We start from the raw sequence: 23355 nt of genomic DNA on the forward strand, positions 1-23355 counted from the left end.
TGGTGTCCAACACTGGGAAGATTGATGCAAAGTACCAATTCAGTTGCTCTGCCATTTCTTTATTCCTCTTTACTACTTCTCCAGCCTTATTTTCCAGTGTCCAATGTTCACTTCTGAGTTGCTCTTCCCAATTATCCATTCAATCTCTTACAACCTTGTCTTATACTATGAGCTAGCTTACCCTCTAATTTCATTTTCTTCTGCCCTATTTATTTTTTAGTTGTCCTCTGCTGGTTTATAAAGGCTTCCCAATCCTCTGTCTCCCAACTAATCTTCACCACATTGTGCATGTTTTCTTTCACTTTTATGCTGTCCCTGACTTCCCTTGTCAGCCATGGTTGCCTCGTCCTCTCCTTCCTTGGGGTGATTCCCGCTGTGCTTCCTGAATTTCCCCCCAGAAACTCATATCATTGCTGCTCCACCATCTTCCCTGCTAGACTCTCCTTCCAATCAACTCTGGCCAGCTCCTCCCTCATGTCTTTATAGTTCGTTTTACTCAGTTATAATACCATTACATCTTTCTGATGTTCAAATTGCTCCAAGGCCTTGCCAATCCCCAATCTCCTTCATTCCTGATGAAGGGCTCCAGCCCGAAACATTGATTTTCCTGCTTCTCGGATGCTGCCTAACTGCTGTGCTTTTCCAGCACCACTGTAATCTTGACTGCAATCTCCTTCAACCTATAATTGACCAAACCTGCACAGCTCCAATTACAAAATTATTGGAAACAGTGCAGGATGAAGTGAACTAGCTAAGTGACTGATGCACAGTCCTGGTTTCATAGAAGGAAAAGAGCAAAGTGATTGAAGTGCAAGCACAAGGAACTTCGAATTATGAAAAAAGATAATTGAAACTGTTCAGCAGTTGTACACCGTAGTGGAATTAAAAATCTATTGTTTTGTATGTGCTCAATATTTTCATGAGATCAATTGAATTTCTTTCTTCCATCTACACAACACATGTTGTCATTTATTTGTACTATTCACATATGCCCGTGAACATGGGCACAGAACTATACTTGACTAACATGGTTTTAGAATATGGAACAACTCGTCTATTAAAAAATTTCCTCTGAACAATGAATTTCTGGAGTGGCTTTTAAGTGCAGTTTTATGACAAGACAGATTTCATCCTTGGTGTCTTAATGATATATTTATTAATTGTTCATGTTATTCTACAAAAATGAAGTACAACAAGAAATATTAGTTGATTTTATTTCCTGCAAATGGAATGTTAAACAGTGCAGAGAAAATAAATCTGGTCGATAATGTCAAAACAAGGCACAAAATTACTGCAAACCTTCTTTCAGACAGTGATTATACTTTGGAATGAAGTTCTGATTGGATGGCAGGTGGGGAGGTCTTTGTTATCATTTTATTTGTTGCTGGGATGTCAGTGTTGCTGACTAGTCCCACACCTAATATAAGAGATAGTTACATATTGTCATAGAGGAAAATTAATTCTTTTAGTTGGGTGAGCAAACATTGGTTTATTGACCAATTTCATCAGGGGTTGTCTCTTGTTTAGCTGAAGAATTAATTGTCCACTATTTGCCTTTATTGAAAAAATCTAGCTGCAACGTCTATAAAGTTATTGACAATATTTAATTCATCAAAGAAAACTAATGCATTGATGACTCAATGATGATGCTATTTTAGAGCTTTTCAATTACACAATGATATTCATTTAAAGCAATGCTGTACATAGTATAGGATAAGAACAAAGAACAAAAAACAAAGAACAATACAGCACAGGAACAGGCCCTTCAGCCCTCCAAGCTGATGTCCACATATTTCCTTCCATATTAAAGCTGCCTTCACTTACAGAATCCATATCCCTCTATTTTCTTCCTATTCATGTGTGCGTCGAGGTGTTTCTTGATTGCTGCTATTGAGTCTGCTTCCACTACCTCCTCTGGCAATGCATTCCAGGCACTCACCACCCTTAGTGTGAAAACCTTGCCTCGCACATCTTTTTTAAACTTCCTCCCCTGCACCTTGAACCTGTGTCCCCTAGTATTTGACTGCACCACCCTGGGAAAAAGCCTCTTACGACTCTATCCATGCTGTTCATAATCTTAAAAACTTCGATCAGGTTGTCCCTCAACATCTTGTGTTCCAGTGAAAACAAGCTCAGTCTATCGAATCTTTCTTTTTAGCTAAACTCCCCCAGACCATGTAACATCCTGGTAAACCTTTTCTGTATCCACTTCAAAGAATCAACAGTACATCTCTGGTAGTGTGGTGACCAGAAGTGTATGTAATATTGCAAGTGTGCCCTAACTAATGTTCTATAAACCTGCAGCATAACTTGTTTATCCTTATACTCAATGTCCCTTCCAATGAAGGCAAGCATGCCACTGGCCTTTTTCACTGCCTTATCTACTTGAGTTGCTGCCTTCACTGACCTGTGAACCTACACACCCAGATCTCTCTGCATATCAATACTCCTAAGGGTTCTGCCATTAACTGTATAATTTCCACCAGTACTTGATCTTCCAAAGTGCATCACCTCACATTTGTCTGGATTAAACTCCATCAGCCATTTTTCTGCCCATGCCTCCAACTGATCTATATTCTGCTGTATCCTCTGACAATCCTTCTCACTATTTGCAACTCCATCAATCTTTGTATCATTCATAAACTAACTCATTAGACCAGCTACATTTTCCTCCAAAGCATTTTTATAGACCACAAATGGCAAAGGTCCCAGTCCCCTGTAGAACACCACTCGTCACAACACTCCATTCTGAAAAGCATCCTTCCACCACCACCCTCTGTCTCCTATGACCAAGCCAATTTTGTATTCATCTTGCCAGCTCATCCCTGATACCATTTGACTTCAGCTTTTTTTGCAATTCTACCACGAGGATTCGGAAGAAATTGGAAGAAATTCCATGAAATTGGAATATATTTGTTCTTGTTGGGATTGCTTCTATTGATGCAGGACACCTGGGTGAAAGTTGGAAAGTTTCACTGTTTTTCAAATTTTCGGACATTTGGCCTTTTTTTCACAAGACAGATTTTGTATTTAGTTTTTGGCATTATCAAATTAAAGCACATTCTCATGAAGCAAAAAGGCACCGGTGCGTGAGCTGGATTTTAACTTAACTCGTCCACCAGCACAACTGCTGGGAAAGTCATTGGAACATGAACATGCCAGACAATGTCTTAACTTTACATCCATGCATGTGACATCATTGACTAAGTTCTTGCCAGAAGCCAGCCTGATTGATAACCTTCGCAACCCTCCCTATGGCTGTTTGTCTACAGTTTTCAAATCTGAGCAAGCATTCCTGCTGCTTCAAGATAACTATTTAAAGTAGGTAGCAGCCAGCGTTAAATTAATGTGACTCAGTTACTAAATGGTTTGGACATCCAACTGCAGCTTCTAAGAGAGCAGCCTTCGTATCCAGTCTGGTCATTAATACACCCTTGTAGTAGAGAGGTCACCCAGCATGTGGACAGTAAGCTTTGATCATGCTCAGGAGAATGATGGAAGCTTGTCAAAAGCTGAAGCATTAAAACCAACGGCAACCACAAACTAATGACCTGAAAAAGAACCAAACTGCCCCCCGTATGTTATTAGGAAGAGACTGCCATGCTGGAGGTGCCATCCATGCCCCAGATGGCAGTGAAACAATCACGAGAATTGCAACTTATGTGACAGGGATGTTGATTCATTACCTGTAGTGTGAGGTGCAGCCGGGGAGTGGGGGGAGGAGGGGGGGGGGGGTTGGGGAGGGTGGGGACTCGGAAGAAGGGTTCAAGCAAAGCTGATCAATAGCCTACAGATTTACGATGGGGCTAGGAGACGCATTCCTGGTTCTTGATATCCTGGTTCCACATTCTGGTAAATAATGTTACTTACAGTTTTGCTGCCAACTGCCAGAGATTCACGTTAATTTGGCTGCTTTTTCACCTGAGGAGTTGAGGTTGTCCTTAGTCTGCAACAGGGTCCTGAAATGGGTAATATGCTACCAATTTGCATATACAGCAAGCCTACCACCGGTTACACATTGTGTGTTGTGAGATATTGTATTCTAGGTCCCTTCAATAGCCGACTCACAAGCACTTTATATTTCCCACTTACAAGCGCTTTATGTTTATTCATTCATAACTCCTTTCCTAACCCACTCACAAGCATAGATTGCATTCCTGTTTCATTCATTTATGGCTCCTATTATAGCATGGTTTCATTTGTTCATAAAACTGCCATTTTGCAGTCTATTTTGCTATCTTAAGATAGATCAAATTAAAACACCCTTTCAAACCCATTGCTACATTTTCACATCTTATCAACCCTTGTTACAAGCAGTGTTTAGGCCTATATACCTCTAAATAAGTGTAGATATTTAGAACAATACCATACCTGCCATCAATACCATACCATACCTGCCATGAAAGATTATGATATTAATCAGACCTTACCAACTGTTTCTCAGATCTGAATAAATTACAGAAAACTTAACATTTTCTCCAATTAGTCCGTACTTAATAAATACCTCTTAACTGGGCTGTTATCCCTTTAAGAAACTTAGTGTCAAAACAGCACTTCTGTGAAATTGTACGAATGAATGAAACTCACACCGGCAAGTCAGTTTAATATCCTTTATTCTTTTATTGAGTACAGGTACAATTTCTAACTTATTTAGAGCATATAGGCCTAGTATTTTTACTAACATTTACTAAATTAAAAAACTAAAAGGACTAACACCTCTTAATTATACAAGCAGACTGGACAAACACACTTAATCCTATCAAGAGTAACAGCCAGCGCTTAGCACATGTTATAACCCATCTCCTGTCTCCCAGGATAGAAACCCCTGAAATCTTTGTGTACAATATATAAAGTTAAATATCACACAACACCAGGTTATAGTCCAACAAGTTTATTTGGAAGCACAAGCTTTATCAGGTAGCTAGTGAGGCAGGATCATAGGACATAGAATTTATAGTAAAAGATCAAAGTGTCATACAACTGATGTGATATATTGAATAAACCTAGATTGTTGTTAAGTCTTTAATCACTTCGTATGGGTATGCAGGTTTCAAGGGATTAATATGTAAATCCCAGAACTTCTTTCACATCATGGTCCTGAAAAAAGATGACATCTCAGTTCAGAGAATGCATTAAAATCTGTCTGTGTCCCAACCTTGAGTCAGACTGGTTCTATTTCCAAAGTAGGAATTTATAAAATGTCTCATGGGCTGACTGCCTCTTGATTGAATGCTTTCTGAACAAAATAGAATGCATCACACACATGCACACACACACACACATACATAGAAGTCTATGGGGTGAATTTGCATTTGCAGATTTGTACTTGCAGTTACATTCTATTTTGTTCAAAAACACACACAATCTGTAGCAGTCGGTCCATTTGACATCTTATAAATTTTTACTTTGGAAATAGAACCAGTCTAACTCAAGGTTCAGGTTACAGACAGACTCCAACCTCATACATTTAATGCATTGTCTGAGCTGAAATGTCAACTTTTTTTTATAAAACCTTAAGTTATCTTGGGACTGTAATTTGAAAGAAGTCCTTGGATTTACATATTAATGAATCAAAACCTACATCAAAGTGATTAAAGACTAAACAGCAAACCAGGTTTGTTCACCACAGTGCACCAGCTGCATGACACTTTGATCTTTTACTATAAATTCTGTAAATCCTGTGTTTTATAATCCACACCCCCACCCCTCCCACCAGCTATCTAATGAAGTGCTCCAAAAGCTTGTACTTCCAAATAACCCTATTGGACTATAACCTGATTTTTAATTTTGTTCATCCCAGTCCAACACTGGCACCTCCACATCATGGCTTCAATAGATAAAACAATGTTAACACCTATAGTAATGGAATTTCAGTATATGTAAGAACTGTGTATAAATAGGCTGTTCTAAGAACCGTATTTTGTATTCTATTGTCCCTGAATTGACCAGATTAACAGCCCCAATCAGGGAACCCATATTCTATGAGGTCCACCTGGCTGACCTCGTCACAATCACTACATCTCTCCCGCTCTGAGACTGAGGACATAGGCTAGTTCTTCTTTTTTGTAGATCATCCTGAGGCATTTTAGCACTATGTCTCTGATACAGGCGGCGTCTAACACACAGTTGCTCGCCTCTTGTGCCTGGAGCATCTGGAAGAAATTCATTCTCTTCTTCAGCCAGCAAAGGTATCAGGACAGTGAGATCTGCTGTGCCCATCCCAGATTCCAAGGTGTCTTCAATACTTGATGGAGAGGGCCATGGAACAATTGGAAAGGCTGTCGAGGAGCTGGGCACGTTTTGCTCCCACACTGTTTGTGAGTTTGCAGCTTTCATATGGTCCTTGTTCAGGACTGTCACACCAACCCGAACTTTATAGGTCACCGGACCTGACCTCAGGTCAACTCTGCCTCTTACCCATGCAGGTCCATTCCTATGGCTCCTATATCAGACTTTATTCCCTGAAGTAAACTGTCTCTCTCACTTAGCAGAGTCTTGTGTCCAGCACTGGCATTCCTGATGCCAGTTCACCCTCCCCCACAGGTCCAGGAGGATCAGATATAAATTGGTGCGGAGTCTTCTCCCCATTAACAACTCTTCTGGAGCTATACCTGTAGTTGCATGAAGCATGGTCCAATAATCAAATAAGACCAGGCACAGTTTTGTATCTAGTGAAACTGTAGGCTATTTATTTAAGTCTGCCTTCAAAGTTTAGATGGTCTTTCTGCCAGATCATTGGATGATGGATGGAATGGAGATGCAGTTATATGTTGAATGCCATTTAACTTTAGGAAATATCAAATTCCCTGCTGGCAAACGATGGCCTGTTATCTGTGATCAACACTTCTGTGAGTCAGTGTATTGTGAAGGATGCAGTTTTTATATCAGCATTCCTGTGTTTGAAGAATGAGTTCCATGTACATCCAGCCACTTTGAGTGGGTGCCCACAATGATAAAAATGTTAAGCCCATGAAAGGACCTGCATAGTCGATGTGCAACTGAGTCCAGGCTTTACTCAACCATTCCCACAACAGTTGGGGAGCTACTGGTGGTAATTTTTATCCCTATTGGCACTCTGGGCACTGCCCCACCAACATGGCAAAGTCTGCATCCAATCCTGGGCACCAGATATAACGTATCTTCATTTTGGAAATACTGGATGACTCTGGTGGAGTTCAGCCAATATCTGGTGGCAACCTTTGCTTGGGAAAATCATTCTTGGGTCCCATAATGTGTCATGCTCTACTGTGATCTGGTCTCTCTGGTCCAAAAGAATTTAAATTCTGGTTGTGCGATCACTGAAATAGCCACGTCAGTATCGAATTCTATTAGAACCGAGTGATCATTTAGAGAGCCATACAGATTTACAACATGGAAACAGACCCTCTGGTCTAACTTGTCCATGCCGAACAGATATCCTAAACTAATCTAGCCCAATTTGCCAGTACTTGGCCCATATCCCTCTAAACCCCTCCTATTCATATACCCATCCAGATGCCTTTTAAATGTTATAATTGTACCAGCCTTCACCACTTCCTCTGGCAGCTCATTCCATACACACACCACCATCTGTATGATAAAGTTGCCTCTTAGGTCCCTTTTAAATTTTTCCCCTCTCACTCTAAACCTATGCCCTCTAGTTCTGTACTCCCCCATACCCCAGGAAAAAGACCTTATTTATTTACCCTATCCATGCCCTGCATGATTTTATAGACCTCTATAAAGTCACCCCTCAGCCTCTGATGCTCCAGGGAAAACATGTTTATTTTAATTGGTTCTAATTTGGATGTTGCTGTGCAATTTAACTATTCCATACCAGGTGTAGGTGGGCACCCTCCTGGCCTATCAGTTCTTTTACTCCATTTAGTGGGGATCTTTCGCTGTCTTGGTCCAGATTTTCATCCAAAAATGTTAATTGTTTGATCGAGGTTTGGCTTTGTTTCAGGGTTTTGCTGTGGGCTGACCTAGAGTCCCTCTGTTCAGGAAATGTCCTGAGTGAGGCTATACAACTGCCTTCCTATTAACAAAAAAAACTGAGGGCTCACAAACTATCAGGAGAAGTACTCACTGTTTTTCATCTGCCCCAATGTCATTTGTCCAGAAAAAAAAACACGTTTTGTCCACATACTGGGCGCAGTCTTCAGTGGCAGGAATGATTGAGTCAAGCTTCCCAAATAACAGCATAATGCCAGAAATACTTACCACAACTCAATGCTTACCTCGCTTTGGCAGCATGGTGGCTCAGTGGTTAGCACTGCTGCCTCACAGTGCCAGTGATCTGCCTCACAGTGCCAGGATGACCAATTCCACCTCAGAAAATCCCAGATGGCCTGCTTTTTCCAAGATTGTAACTTCCCTTCCCACGTGGTTGTCGATGCCCTCCAGCGCATCTCCTCCACTTCATGCACCACCACCCTTGAACCCCACCCCTCCCAACACAACAAGGACAGAACTGCCCTGGTCATCACCTTCCACCCCACCAACCTCCGCATACAATCATCAACCTCCGCTACAACCGGCACTTCCAAATGGACACCACCACCAGTGATATATTTCTCTTCCCACCCCTATCAGCGTTCCGGAGAGACATTCCCTCTGCATCTCCCTCGTCAGATCCACACCCCCCACCAGCCCACACCCCACTCCTGCCACCATAGGAAGTGTAAAATCTGCGGCCACACCACTCCCCTCACCTCTGCCCAAGGCCCCAAGGGATCCTTCCATATCCGTCAGAAATTTACCTGCATCTCTATCAATGTCATCTACTGCATCCATTGCACCCAGTGTGGTCTCAGGGAGACAGGACGCCTTCTTGCAGATCGTTTCAGAGAACATCTCTGGGACATCCGCATACACCGAACCCCACCTCCCCGTGGCTGAACACTTTAACTCCCCATCCCAGTCCGTCAAGGACATACAGGTCTTGGGCCTCCTACACCGCCAAACTGTTACCACCCGATGCCTGGAGGAAGAACACCTCATATTCCGCCTTGGGACTCAGCAACCAAACGGGATAAACATGGATTTCAACAGTTTCCTCATTTCCCCTCCCCCCACATTATCCCAGTCCCAAGCCTCCAACTCAGCCCTCCTGACCCATCTATCACTCCTCCCTCTGACCTATCACCTTCTCCCTCACCTTCAGCCCCGACCCACAAGCCTCATTCCTGATGAAGGGCTTATGCCCGCAACATCAATTCACCTGCTCCTTGGATGTTGCCCGACCTGCTGTGCTTTCCCAGCAACACACTCTCAACTCTGACCTCATTACAATTACTACAAGTATTATTGTATGAAGACATGCAGCACTATTTGAACTAAATCGAATTATATTTGTTGAATTATGTGCTCGTTCATTCCAAAATAAAGTATGTTTGATACATTAGGCTATGTTTTACCAAATTATTTTCTTTCTACATTTGAAGAGCTTACAATTCTTGCATAGGTGAAAGACATGAATATCTAGTTCAGAACAGATTGGGTGATTAATTCTATACCCCTAGATTGTGTTATAGACCATAAGATATAGAAGCAGCATCAGGCTATTCAACCCATTGAGTCTGCTATATCATTCAGTGATGGCCGATATGTTTCTCAACCCATTCTCCTGCCTTCTCCCTGTAACCTCTGATTGCCTTATTAATCAAACCTTATGATATCCTTCCAATTACAGAAACAACCTAAAGTTTAATAAAAACAAAAACAGGATGGAAAATTCAGCTGTTTAGGCAGCATCTAAGGATAGAAACAGCTATTGTTTCAACTTGATGTCTTTAATCAAATTTATCATCATCTTTATTTCGCTTCATAGTTGCCTGACTTATTTAGTTTTCCAAGTTTTTCTGATTTCCTGATTGATTGCATTTGGCTTTTGCATTAACCACTGAATGTAAGATGCATGTAGAACTTATCTGAGTGACCAGATGGATCAAATCTAGGACAATATTTGAGTTACACTCAAAACTGTGAGCAACAATTCTCACTAAATTAGGACAGTGCTGTCTCTGGTTTCTGATTTCTAAGAATAGAATTACATTGTTTGATTTATTCAGCCATCAAGAGAAAACAAAATGAAATCTTGATGGATAATGGAGATCTCAAAGAAATTAATTTTTAAAACAATGTTGATGTTTTCCATTGTTTCTAGCAACTCTTGCTCTTAATTTTTGCCTCTCTGGTTCTCAGCATTATCTTGGCCTCAGAACATAAAGTGAATAAATAGCAAATATGAAAAATCAGCAAATGCCATCTGTTAATGACAGAATTCATGATATGAAAGTTGTGTGAGTTCTATATGAGCCAACAGACTATGTATGTTGTACAGTAACATATGCATTATCTCCATTCTCGATGTACCTTCTCATACCTAATTTTTATAACGTACTAGGGAAAACTGGGAATATGTAAAGGGTGGCATGTGGAGACACAGGTGATAAAGAAAAAGGAGTACAAGGTGCAAAGTAATCAGAAGAGGGAGTGTCATCCTCAAAAAAAAATTAAGTTAAGCATTAAAAGGAATCAGTTTGTTTTTGAGCAGATAGATTAGATTAGATTCTCTACAGTGTGGAAACAGGCCCTTCAGCCCAACCAGTCCACACCGACCCTCTGAAAAGTAACCCACCTAGACCCATTTTCCTCTGACTAGCAGCTAGCACAATGGGCAATTTAGCATGGCCAATTCACCTAACCTGTACACCTTGTTGTTGGCTATACACATTTGTCAAAATCAGAAATGTAATTTTTTTTTCAAATCAGCATGAGAAAAGTGATGTCAATTTGGTAAGCATCACATGCCTACTTACAATTTCCTAACTGCCTGAATCATTACGCATCAACAACCCTCTGTCTAAAGCAAAGTAAGTGCAATGGTTGCCTGGTAATTTTGGACTTGCTGAATAAATGGATTTGATGGGAAATCAATATTAGCAGAAAATACAGTTGATCAGGATTCTTGAACAGGATTTGAAAATTCTTTTCAAAAATTGGAGAACAAGCATGATTACACAATGGATTATAATGCTGAGATTTAAACATAGAGTTCTCAAAGGTAAAAAGAAATGCCTGGATTCCAACTTTATCTGCTAGTTTAGTTTGCTCTCCTATTATCTATTCTTTTCTTTCAAAACTAAACAATTAAGTAAGCTATACAGAATTACAAAAAACTTGTATAAAGGCTTAATTCAAAGTGTACTTTCATGAGTACTATTAAAGATTTTTAAAATATTAGGGGACACATTATTGCTGACTTTGAGTTGTTGCATTAATTCCTTGAATCCTGGTGTATTTTAACTCTAAAGCATTTGTGGCCTTATTGAGCTGTAATCAACAATCTCCTTATCACATGATTCTCAGACTGTAATGATTTTCTTCTAAAAAAGCAGAGTTTTTATTATAGTGATTACTGTTGAATTCAAAATATCTGTTTGCTGTATATGACAGAGGTGTTATTTGATGAGACAGACTTGTAACACCTAGTTAAAGAATAGATGCATTTAGCCTAGTTGCTTTATGCTTCATCTGATAATCTTAGGCTCATATCTATGCAGATACATTTATTTGACAAAACAGTTTTGTACATGCAACTATTTCTTAATATGAGGGCTTTTGGGAAACAATCCAAACATTTACCAAAAATACGCATTGGGAAATCAAGAATATGCTCACCACAGTTTTCATGTGTTCTTTTCAAAGAATTATGCCCATGGGAAGTATGCCCATACTTTCACAATATTTGCAGGCAGTGGCTGAGCTTCTTGTCAGTAACAAGTCCTTGAAAAATCAACATTATTAAGTTGTCAACAATCGGATAGCAGTATTCAGATCATTAGATCTGTCCACAATGTAGGTCAACAAATCAGGTTGAGCTCCTTGAAAAGCTTAGTTGTCTAAAATAGGGCAGCACTCAGTCATACAGACAAGCAAGATTCCACGGTGAATCTCTTTTTGATATGCTGAGTATTTGGGTTCAACCTGGACTGATGCACTACCATGAGAATTTACTTTAGTGATGAGGAACATATGAGGAACATTTGAGCATTCAGGAACTATACTCAATAGAGTTTGGAAGAATGAGAGGGAGATCTGATTTAAACTTGCAGAATACTGAATGGCCTGGACAGAGTGGACGTTGGGAAGACGTTTCCTTTGGCAGGAGAGACTAGCACTCATAGGCACAGCCTTAGAGTAAAGGGAAGACCTTTTAGAATGGGGGTATGAAGAAACATCTTTAACCAGATTGTGGTGAATCTGTGGAATTCATTGTCACAGAAGACATAATTAAAACATAGACAGATAAGTTCTTGATTGCCAAGGGGATCAAGGATATGGGGAAAAAGCAGGAAAATGGTGTTGAAAGATCCATGAGCCATAGTCAAATAGCGGAGCAGATTCAATGGGCCGAATGGCCTAATTTATGCACCTAAGTCTTATGACCTTATGATGCTGACATAAAAGGTGGAAAATCAACCAAGGATCGCACTCGTGACTTGTGCTGAAACGGACCAGGCAAGTATTGGGTGAGGAGAGAATAAGCCTTAGCTGTAACTACCTGACCTGTTTCCCCAGATAAATTTAAATAGGCTGTCATCAACAGTCACTTCCTGCCATCATGGTTTGAAAATGGTTACTTTGTTGAGGTTACCAAAAAGGCATAAAATTCTGATCCATAGCACCACTGATGACAGCACTACAAGATATCAAATCTCTCCTGGTGGTGTACAATGCACCTCCTGGTTTTTCTGGAATGTCTGTGCAGAGTCCCATGCTGACAGTGCCCTTGCACTGGTGTCTCCTGTAAGTAGCAGAAGTATTTGAACTAGTGATGCCACACAAGGGCCTTGTACAAATTCATGTGTCAGTCACCAAAGAACAACAACACAGCTACAAGAAGGGGCCTGCACTTAGTTAGAGTCAGCAATGACCCTGAAAATAGGATAATTTAGAATAATTGCTTTTTGTGCATTTTTAGGATGTGAGTATTGCTGGAAAGGTCAGCATTTATTACCCATTATTAATTACCCTTGAGAAAGTTGAGGTGAGTAACCTTCTTGAACTGTTGCAGTTCATGTGGTGTAGAAATGTTCAGTGATGTTGGAAAGGAGTGCTATATTTTTGATCAATCTATTATAATATCTGTCATTCCCTAACAATACTGTGAATGTTTCTATACAATCAATATAAGCTATCTTCATGAAATGAATTGAATTTATTGTCATGTGTATCGAGGCACAGTGAAAAGCTTTATCTTGCAAGCAATACAGGCAGATCACAGAGTTAAGTTGCATAGATAAGTAAATAATAGGTAAACAGCGGCATAAACAAAAACACAGGTACAGGCAAATGTTAAGAGTTTGTGAGTCCAACAGTAGGGTAGAAACTGTTTTGAAATAGGCTGGTACATGTGTTCAGGCTTCTGTACTTTTGCCCTGATGGTAGAGGTTGTAGAAAAACATTGCTAGGGTGGGATGGATCGTTGAGAATGATCGCAGCCTTTCCTTGACAGCTGGCCTGGCAGATGGATTCTATAGACGGGAGTTTGGTCTTTGTGATTGTCCAGGCCGAGTTCCCCACTCTCTGTAACCATCTCCAGTCTTGAATGGTACAGTTGCCATACAAGGTAGTGATACATTCAGACAAAATGCTATCGATGGCATACCTATAAAAGTTGGCAAGAGCATTCGCCGTCATGCCAAATTTCCTCAGCTGCCTGAGGAAGAAGAGACATTGTTGGGCCTTTGTAACCAGTGCATCCACATGAAGAGTCCAAGAAAGCTTGTTGTGGATGACCACTCCTAGGAGCTTGACACTCTCCACTCATTCCACCTCTGTGCTGTTAATGTTTAGGGGAACATGAGTAACATCCCACCGAAATTTCCTTGGTTTTGCTGGCATTAAGAGCTAAGTTGTTCTCAGTGCAGCATTTTTCCAGGTCTTCCACCTCCTGTCTGTAATCTGTTTCATCGCCATCTGAGATTTGACCAACTATGATGGTGTCATGAGCGAACTTGTAATTGGCATTAGTCTGGTATTTGGCGACGCAGTCATGCATATACAGTGAGTACAGTGGGGGGCTGAGTACGCACCCCTGGGGGGCTCCAGTGTTGAGTGTTAGTGAGGATGAAATATTGTCCCCAATATTCGCTGATTGTGGCCTGTGGTTCAGGAAACTGAGGGTCCAGTTGCTGAGAGTGGGGCTTAGTCCGAGATCACTGAGTTTAGTAATCAGTCTCGAGGGGTGTTGAAGACTGAACTATAGTCAATGAGTAGGATTCTTACGTAGTTGTCCTTGGTATCAAGATGTTCTAGGGAGGAGTGAAGCGCAAGTGATATGGCATCTGACGTGGATCTGTTGGTCCGATAGGCAAATTGAGTGGGTCAAGAGTAGTGGGGAGGCTGGAATTGATTAATGGCATATCAAGCCTTTCAAAGCATCTCATGACCACAGAAGTTAGGGTTACTGGACGGTAGTCATTGAGACATGCTGCATGAGCCTTCTTAGGCACAAGGATGATGTTGGCCCTCTTGAAACAGGCAGGGACAGTGGCTTGCTGCAGGAAGAGGTTGAAGACCTCTGCCGGTTGATCTGCGTACGCTCCGAGTGCACAGCCTAGCACTCCATCTGGTCCCATAGTTTTCCTTGGATTCATACGAAGGAAAACTGATCTGATCTCTAATGCAGTGACAGTTGGGATAGGTTCATCAGGACTTGTTGGAATAGGAAATACCTCTCCACCAAAATTCTGCTCAAAGCAAGCCTAGAAGGCGTTGAGATGATCTGGGAACCATATGTCATCATCTGCTATCTTACACTGTCTCTTTTTAGAACCTGTGATTTCATTCAGTCCTTGTCATAGTCTCCGGGTGTCTGTCTGGGTCTCTAGTTTGGATCAATATTGGGAAAGCTATGGCCATGACTCCACTCACAATTTCTAACCCAAAGTGTCTTTTGCTCTCTACTGTCCTCTTCCACCCTTCTGTTGGCAACTTTTGCCTCAGGAGAGCACAATGGAAAGAAAACATCTTGTGGGGGAATTTTCTGCTTGAGGGGGTTTCCTGCACTTCCTCCTCCTATATAAATGCTGGCAACAATCCCAACCCTGCTCCAGTGGCTTGTTCCACAGCCATTCAATAGTCAGAATGCTGCTGATTGGCTAAAGGACAGGCTTTCTTCCACAACTGAGGAGGAAGTCCTGCCTCCAAGCGATGCAGACCAATCAGATAACTGGCAACTCTTTGGTTCCAGAGCCATCACAGGCAGCAATAGCCATGCTGCAACTGCACCTAGTCTCCAATAAATCAAGCCAAGCACAAAGGTCAATGGACAAGATATTGCCAGGGTCAGAATGGTGGCACCCAGCTAGGAGCTGAAGTGGGGAGGTTGGGGGGACTGCGAAGTTGTTTAGTTGGACAGGCTATAGGAGGGAAATCGGGAAAAGACCTTAAAGAGATTGCCAATGAAATGTGACCTGGGTAAAACATTACTTTTCCCTTGCCCACTATAAGAATGAGGATTGAAACCTGTTCAGCTTCTTACTTGGCACTAGCCACCACTTAACTCGTATAAAACTTCATTGGCATGGGAAGAGTCCCTGACGTCCCTGGAGTCACACATGGCAAATCGGAGGATGATGTTGGTTGTTGGAAGTCAGTCATCTCAGCTCCAGGAAATGTCTGCAAGAGTTCCTCAGAGTAGTAACCTAGTCCCAACCATTTTCAGCCTCTTCACCATTGAGCTTCCCTCCATCACAAGGTCAGAAGTGGAAGTGTTTGCCAATGATTACACAATGTTCAGCACCATTTATGACTCCTCAGATATGAAACAGACCATGTCCAAATGCAACAAGATATGGGTAATATTGAGACTTGGGCTGACAAGTGGCAATTAATAGTCAAACCACACAAATACCAGGCAATGACTATCTCCAATAAGAGATAAGCTAACCACTGCCCCTTGATATTCAACGGTATTCCCATCACTGAATTCCCCGACTATAAACATCTTAGGGGGTTACAATTGACCAGAAGTTCAATAGAATCGCCATAAACAAACAATGGCTACAAGCACAGGTCAGAAGCTAGGAATATAGTAACAAGTAATTCAGATCATGACTCCCCAAAGCCTCTTTACTATTTACAAAGCGCAAATCAGGAGTGTGAGTCAAGAGTGTCCACTTGCCTAGATGAGTGCAGCTCCAATAACATTCAAGAAACTTGACACCATCCAGCATAAAGCACCTCGCTTGATTGGCATAGCATCCACAAGCATCCACTGCCAGCACTCAGGAGCAGCAGTGTGTACCTACAGGACACAATGCAGCATTTCAGGAAAGACCTTCAGACAATACCTCCCAAAACCACAAACACTTCCATCTAAAAGCACAAGGGCAGCAGATACGTAGGAACACCACCACTTGTGAGATCCTCCCCAAGCCATTCACCATCCTGACTCAGAAATATGTCAGCATTCCTTCATTGTCACTGAATCAAGATCCTGGAATTCCTTCTCTCAGTGCATTTTGGTCAACCTACAGTGCATGAACTGCAGCAGCTCAAGAAGGCAGCTCACCACCACCTTCTCAAGGGCAGCTAGGGATGGGCAATAAATGCTGGCCACATCTCACAAATGAATATAAAACAGCAGCCATTCATTATCCACTGGATACCTTCAATTGTTCATCGTGGGTGACCCAATGCATGTGAAATAGGAATGGGGACAAGGAGGTAGGTATCAGCAGTGGCACCCATAGCATTGTGGCCAATTTTAAGACCCCTTTCTGTCTGCCATCAGCCGCCATGGGAAGGTTAAGTGCAGCTCTTGTTGTAACATTTAGGAATAGAATGTGTTGTTGTGCATAACAGATTAAATTTCTTTCATTTTCTATAGAACAATTATGGTTAAGAGTATGTAATCATGGTAATCTGCTTGTAGTGTCCAGAGGACATCACAACCTGAGTGACTATTCATACCATTTGCACTCTGAAACATTGCTGGTAGTTATTAAATACATTATATTTTCTATTCGCATATATATGTTCCTTTTGCTTCTTTAACATTTAATTATTTGGGGTAATAAGTGAAGGGGTTATTCTATCTTGCAGTTCTGCGTGATTATGACATAGGCAACTGGAAGATAACATTGCTGTGTGTTATGCAGGAAAGAAAGAATGTGCATGCTACAGCATCTTATCACATCTCTCAAAAATGTTCCAAAGTGTTTTCCATGCAATGCATTACTTTACAGGGCAGTCTCTGTTTTCAAGCAGGATGATATTATGAGGAATTGCTTAACCATTTAAAAATTGAATTACAAAGCATTAGAAGCCTAAACTATGTTGTAGTTTAGTCATTGGTAGCTGTCAATGTTCAATGATTGTTAATTTGAAAATTGCTGCTTACTCTAGTGCCTTTGCACTGCTGACTCACCACATAGCTTTCCTCAGCCACTGATTGTTGATATTTGAAAATAATGGGCCTGATTTTCTAAGGAGTGGCAATCATACTCAGACTAAAGCTCCACTCTACTTGTTCTTTTCTTAAGAAAGAGCTCTGTATTTCTGACAGGAGATTCAATCAGGGGTCCTTCAAAATACTTTGAATCTAACAGGTGTCTTGAAGTGCAAAACAGTGTGGAGAACTCAAACCATACACAGTAGTTATTGTCATATTTTGTGATTTGAATGTTCAGCTTCCCAGACAGACAGCATGAGAGTTCCTGTGAAAGAGTTAGCTCGTACAGTGGGTATTATGCCAGGGAAACAGGGTGTCATGTGGGTCAGGTGCTATGATGACAGGTAAGCGTGTCAGGTGGGTAGGTGATAGAGGGACAGAAAACAGAGTGCCAAGTGGTTAGAGTAGCGGAGCAATGGATGAGAAGGACGTCAGGTAAATGATGGAGTGTTTAGGGTTAGGGTAGTTAAGGGTGGGTGTAGCTGGTCTAGTGGCAAAGAGAGATTTGTTGCTATCGGGGAGAAGGGTGTTTCGGGTCCCATGGTGGGGGTTTTTTGGAGGTGAAGAAAGCAGGACGGTGTCAAGTATTGGTGGAAGGAAAGATGTCAGATCTGGGTACTAGGTGAGGTGTTGAGTCTTGACGGTAGGTTGAAAGGATCGGGGAGGTGTAATTGCGCGATGAAAGGTGAGTTGGGGGGTTTAGGGGTAGGGGAATGCTTTGTTTCATAGTTACTACGGAGTTAGACTTTTACACATCTCACTTTTCCTGAGTAACTATTTACTTAACTACAGCAGAACCCTCTGAATTCTCTGAGTTAGAAGATTCTTTTGGAGGGTTCCAGGAGCAGGGGAGTTACCCAGTGGAATCTTTAATTTCCCTGGCAATTCCCTCTGAGTCTGCTACATCTGAGATTCTGTTCCGATTAACAACTTCCATCTATGCTGCAGAAATGCTATCTGGCCATAAGAAAACAAGTTAAATTTTACTGTTGCCAATTAATTGGCTCATTTGAGGTGTTCTGGCCAGGTCTTTGGTCTTAGCTGGTAAAAGTTTCTTTGTGCAAAAATATCTCCATGGCAACTCAACAGGTTTCAATCTCATCCAACTTGAAAATGCACCATTTTTCCCTTGAAACAACAAAATAGTTCCTTCATGTATGTACGCTGGCAATTTTTATTTAACTTCACTGCTTAAAAATAAAACTTTCCAAATTGTATTGTAAAGCAACTTCTGGACACATCAACTCATCAGATATTTTGTCAGTGATGCACAAACGGATGATATTCTACTTTTCTATAAGCAAAGATTTTTATTGGTAAACAGTAAAATTTAGCGATTAGTGCAGTTCAGTGTTGCTGATTTGAACACCAGGTATGAAATGATATCTGCTAAATGCTTTTATTTTGAAAGAAATCCTTTTATCTTGTTATATTTGAATAAGTGCATTACACCACTTACGGTTGTAATAAAGAAATGCCTGTTCATAAATCTAAAATTAAAACAGCAATTGCAGGCAACACATTGCTGTTCAATGTAAGCAAATGTAATGTTAGAAAAATGATTTGTGTATCTGCCCTTCTTCAGACTTACATAATATTTGAAAACCTATCCTTCTCTTCACAGACGCTGATTGACCTGCTGTGTATTTCTAAAATCAGATGTATTTGTTTCAAATTTTTATTTTATTGTTTGCATTTCAAATTTATAAATCTGACTCTTATCAATTATGGAGATAAATTGTTGTTTGAAATCTATACTCACTGTTCAGGAGTGGGACTGAGCTCATGAACCAGGGAATCTGTAAATGGTGAACAGGAGTCTTGGCAGGATAAATAAAGTTATAAAATTTGAACTTGCAGTGAGATACAGTATTAGAATGTTCCTTTTGGAGTCACATTCACTATTAAGTACAAATGTGTGAGCATTATTTCCTTCTCTGCAAGTTCCAGCAAAGAAATTACAAACTAAGGTGCAAAAATACCATAATAATGTCATGAAAAAGGTTTACAAACTTTTTTAAAATGTTACTAGAGTATAGAAGTATGGGAGGAGCACTGTTTGCTATTTTTGGTAGCTATGTGGAGTTGCACTAAACACCAAATCACCCCACTGCAGCAATCATTCTGTGAAGTATTTCAACACTAATGACACCCTGTGGAAAAGTAGCAAGGAATGATTCAAACACAAATAAACTAGTCGCCCCAAATCCTCAAAGTGAAAGAAAATTGCATTCGACTGTGCAGAAAATTCAGAAATTAGTTTTCTCCATGTTTTGCTCAAAAAGGAAAGAGAAAACTTTTTATTTGTCTCATGGAGTCATAGATTGCAGTTCTTTGCTTGTGATGTGAAAGTGCCCCTTTATGTACTCGCACATTCCACCAGAGTAGCGAGAAGTGGGCTCCAGCGGGAAGCAGAAAAAGCAATGGATGACCTTGTCCTTCACTGCTGAGGGTCTGTGGGTTTGGGCCAGGGACAGGAACTCCCTGTACAGACACTGTGTCTGCCGACATACAACCTACTCCACAGTGGAACACTTTGTTCACTGCCACCAAGGAAAACTTGCACAAAAACACAGCCTGTAGAAAGCTGAACCGAGAAGAGCTGCCCATTTTTCCCTCTCTTAAATATGTTTTGAGAATATTTCTGGCATCTGAAAATGATATAGCCAGTTAAAGTGCTTGAGCTGCTAAAGAGTATAGAATAACACTGAAACTTAAGCAGATAGTTACAGTTACAGAAAATAAAAATGTGTAACTGGACTACAGTTGAATCCATGGAAAATATTATCATTTGTGCCTTGATCCTTTCCCTATTCTGTATCTCCGGAATAATTTGACTCACAATCTCCTGAAAAATATAGGATTTCTCTTGAGCACAGGTGATGATACCTTGCAGATTTATTCAATCAGGATACTAACGGGTGTTCATGAAATTGGGTTTTAATTCTCTGAGTGTTTTATCGAAGACAGGACGTACTATTCTGTCAATATGATTACTTTTTCAAACTGAACAATCCTACAAATGTCTCAAAAATATTGAGTTAACATGACAAATCACTGAAAACTAAATTAGATTTAAGAGACATGTGCCTAAGAAAATATTTATCAAACACATTTGGGCCATGAATAATGAAGTCCAATGAAGCAAGTCTGTCATTTATTGAAACGTCTACCAAAGGCAGTAAAGTGGAAGGCTAAATATTCTCCAATGAATTTGTATTGGTGGCTGGGTGAAACATTGGATCTCCATGATTCCCCATTGCCATCACAGTCAGGTTGAACCACAATGCATGCACAACATGTCTGCTTGAACACAATGATCAGAGTGCTAGTGAGAAAGCGAATAGTGTTTATGAAGTAAGGATGTTTTATAATGTAAATACGCAGATAGGTTGACTTCTCTTTTTATGTACTTTGATTGGTTAGCACGATGCATGCTCCCCTGATGGAAATTCAGTATGATCATCATCAGTTGTACATCATCCCAGATAATACTTCGCTAAGCTATGGACTGGATTTCATCACTCTATGAAATCTAATTATGTATTATTTTTCCACCTTTTTGTTTTAAAACCAGCTGGATCTTGCTGTTCTATCATCATGGTTCTTTCCATCTCCACTTTCAGATACATTGCTCTCCCAATTCTCGAGACTCACAATTTAGTATTGCTTGGCGTTCCTATTGTTTTGCCACCAAGCTTGAATCAATGTCAAAAAAGTTCACACCTTATCTCTGTACCTCCCATGGCAGACTTACTGAGGTGCTTGACACTGGCTCATTAGGGATAGCAACTCTACTGTGCCATCTTACTTGCTCATTAAATTTTTTACCCATTGTATGTTCCATGGGCTAATCCTGCCAACCTCTTTCTTGTCTGCCAGAGAATCACTTCCCTAAACATCTCCCTTCAGAATGTTCATTCATTTGTGAGCAAGTCCCTTGTCAACCATGAATTTATTGTGGAAAATGACATCATGACTTTAATGGAAAACTAGCTGTGATGTGATCGTACCTTCCCCTTAATGAAATGAAGTCTCTCTGACTGACTGACTGTGTCTTCTGACATTTGCCCAGTCAAGTCTGCAATGATGGAGGTGTGGCACTTAGCATCAGGTCTCATCTTGGCCTGATGACCAGAGGAAGGTTTCCCCGATACTTTCTCCTGCTGTTATCACCTTGTTGCACCCCCTCACCTCTCATTCAAAATCGATATTTGATACCATCCTAAGCATAATAAAAAAATCACTGAGATTCCTTCACCTTTTCCTTGCTCAGCTTCTTTCAGCATTGATAATTTCAGTCTCCATCTCCCTACATCATGCTCTGTCGCCTGTGAGCTTGCTATTCTCTTATCCTCCCAAAATTCTCAATCCATGTAAACTTCCCAATCCATGTTTAGAGAAAGCCTCTTGACTTCGGCATGTCATGCTCTTAACAATAGCTGCTCTAGTTTAATCTTATCTCCTTCTCTGGGTTTGTTCTGTCCATGAGACCCACCTTCAGCTACCTCAATCTTATTTCTATTAAACTGCTGATCAAACAACTTTCCCTTGTGATCTCCAAGTTAGCTGAGATTGTGTATGGTCCTCTCTCTTCAGATGTTGTTCCCCTCTCCTTTAAAATTACTCTAATTACCTATCTGCTCTAAAAAATATCTTGATCCTGCTGCGCTTGTAAATTGTTGCTCCATCTCCACATTTACTTTCCTCTCCAAAATCATTGAGTACATTGCCAGCTCCCTACCCCCCCCCAACCACCACCACCATCACCACCCAATGTTTTTCACAGAATCCCATGTTTTTAATCTCTCCAAACAGATATTGTCTCCACTGAGATAACTTTTATCAATCACAAAAGACATCCAATTTCACTGTGCCAAAGTGAAACTGTCCCTCTCTGTTCATTCTTCTTAACATACTATAACCAATAATGCTATTGGCCACATCAACTTTTGATAATACCACTTAATGGTTGTCCAGCCAGATGATACCACTCTCACCTGTAGCCATTCTTAACTAACCAATCACAGCCAGAGTATCACTTGCAATGGTTTCTTTTCCTGCTCCTGCACTGTAACCTCTTGTATTCTATTTTCTATCTACATGATGCTGATTAGTGATTTAATCCACAAGTATCCAGTAGCTTTAATATACTGACAACACACATTTCGGCCTTATCACTACCTTAAAATATGTTATATGTGTTTCACTTTGTTTCATAATGCTCCCGCGAAGAACTTTTCACATTTTATCATAGTAGTGACGCCATATAAAGATCATTTGTTATTGCTAGGATCTATCTGGTTTGGTGGTACCCTCCCCCATTCAGTTGAACATTCTTTATTATATGTTATACTGCACTAATATAAATAATATTCATGAAAATAGTTGACTATTTTCACAAATTATTATAAATTCATGCTCCAAATGTCTCACAATGTGATAAAACAAAGCGGTGAAATATTCCAAAGATATGTTACGTGCAATTTTGACAAATGAATCATTCTGCTCAACTACATGCTGTTCACCTAATTGAAATTCAAACTAAAATACAGTGCAATACAGCACAGGAACAGGTCTTCAGGCCTACCAAGTCTGCATTGATTGCTAATCCTTATTTACACCTGCTACTTATTACCCATAAACTGTTTCAACCCCTCTGTTTGCCTCCTTTCATGTGTCTATCAAGATATTGCCTTAAATGATTCTAACGCGCTTGCTTCCACCACCTCCAAGTGTGCTCCAGGTACCCAAGACTCTCTCCACATATCTCCCCTAAACTTTTCCCCTGTCACCTTGAACCTATACCCTCTTGTAGGTGACCTTTCTCCTCTGGGAAAATGCTTCTCACTATCCAGCCCATCTAAGCCTCTTACAATTTTGTAGGCTTCCATCAGGTCACTCCTCTG

This window comes from Chiloscyllium plagiosum, unplaced genomic scaffold (assembly GCF_037043375.1).
Source record: "Chiloscyllium plagiosum isolate Xiang-an unplaced genomic scaffold, Cpla_swu_hap1 HiC_scaffold_4, whole genome shotgun sequence".
Lineage (NCBI taxonomy): Eukaryota > Metazoa > Chordata > Chondrichthyes > Orectolobiformes > Hemiscylliidae > Chiloscyllium > Chiloscyllium plagiosum.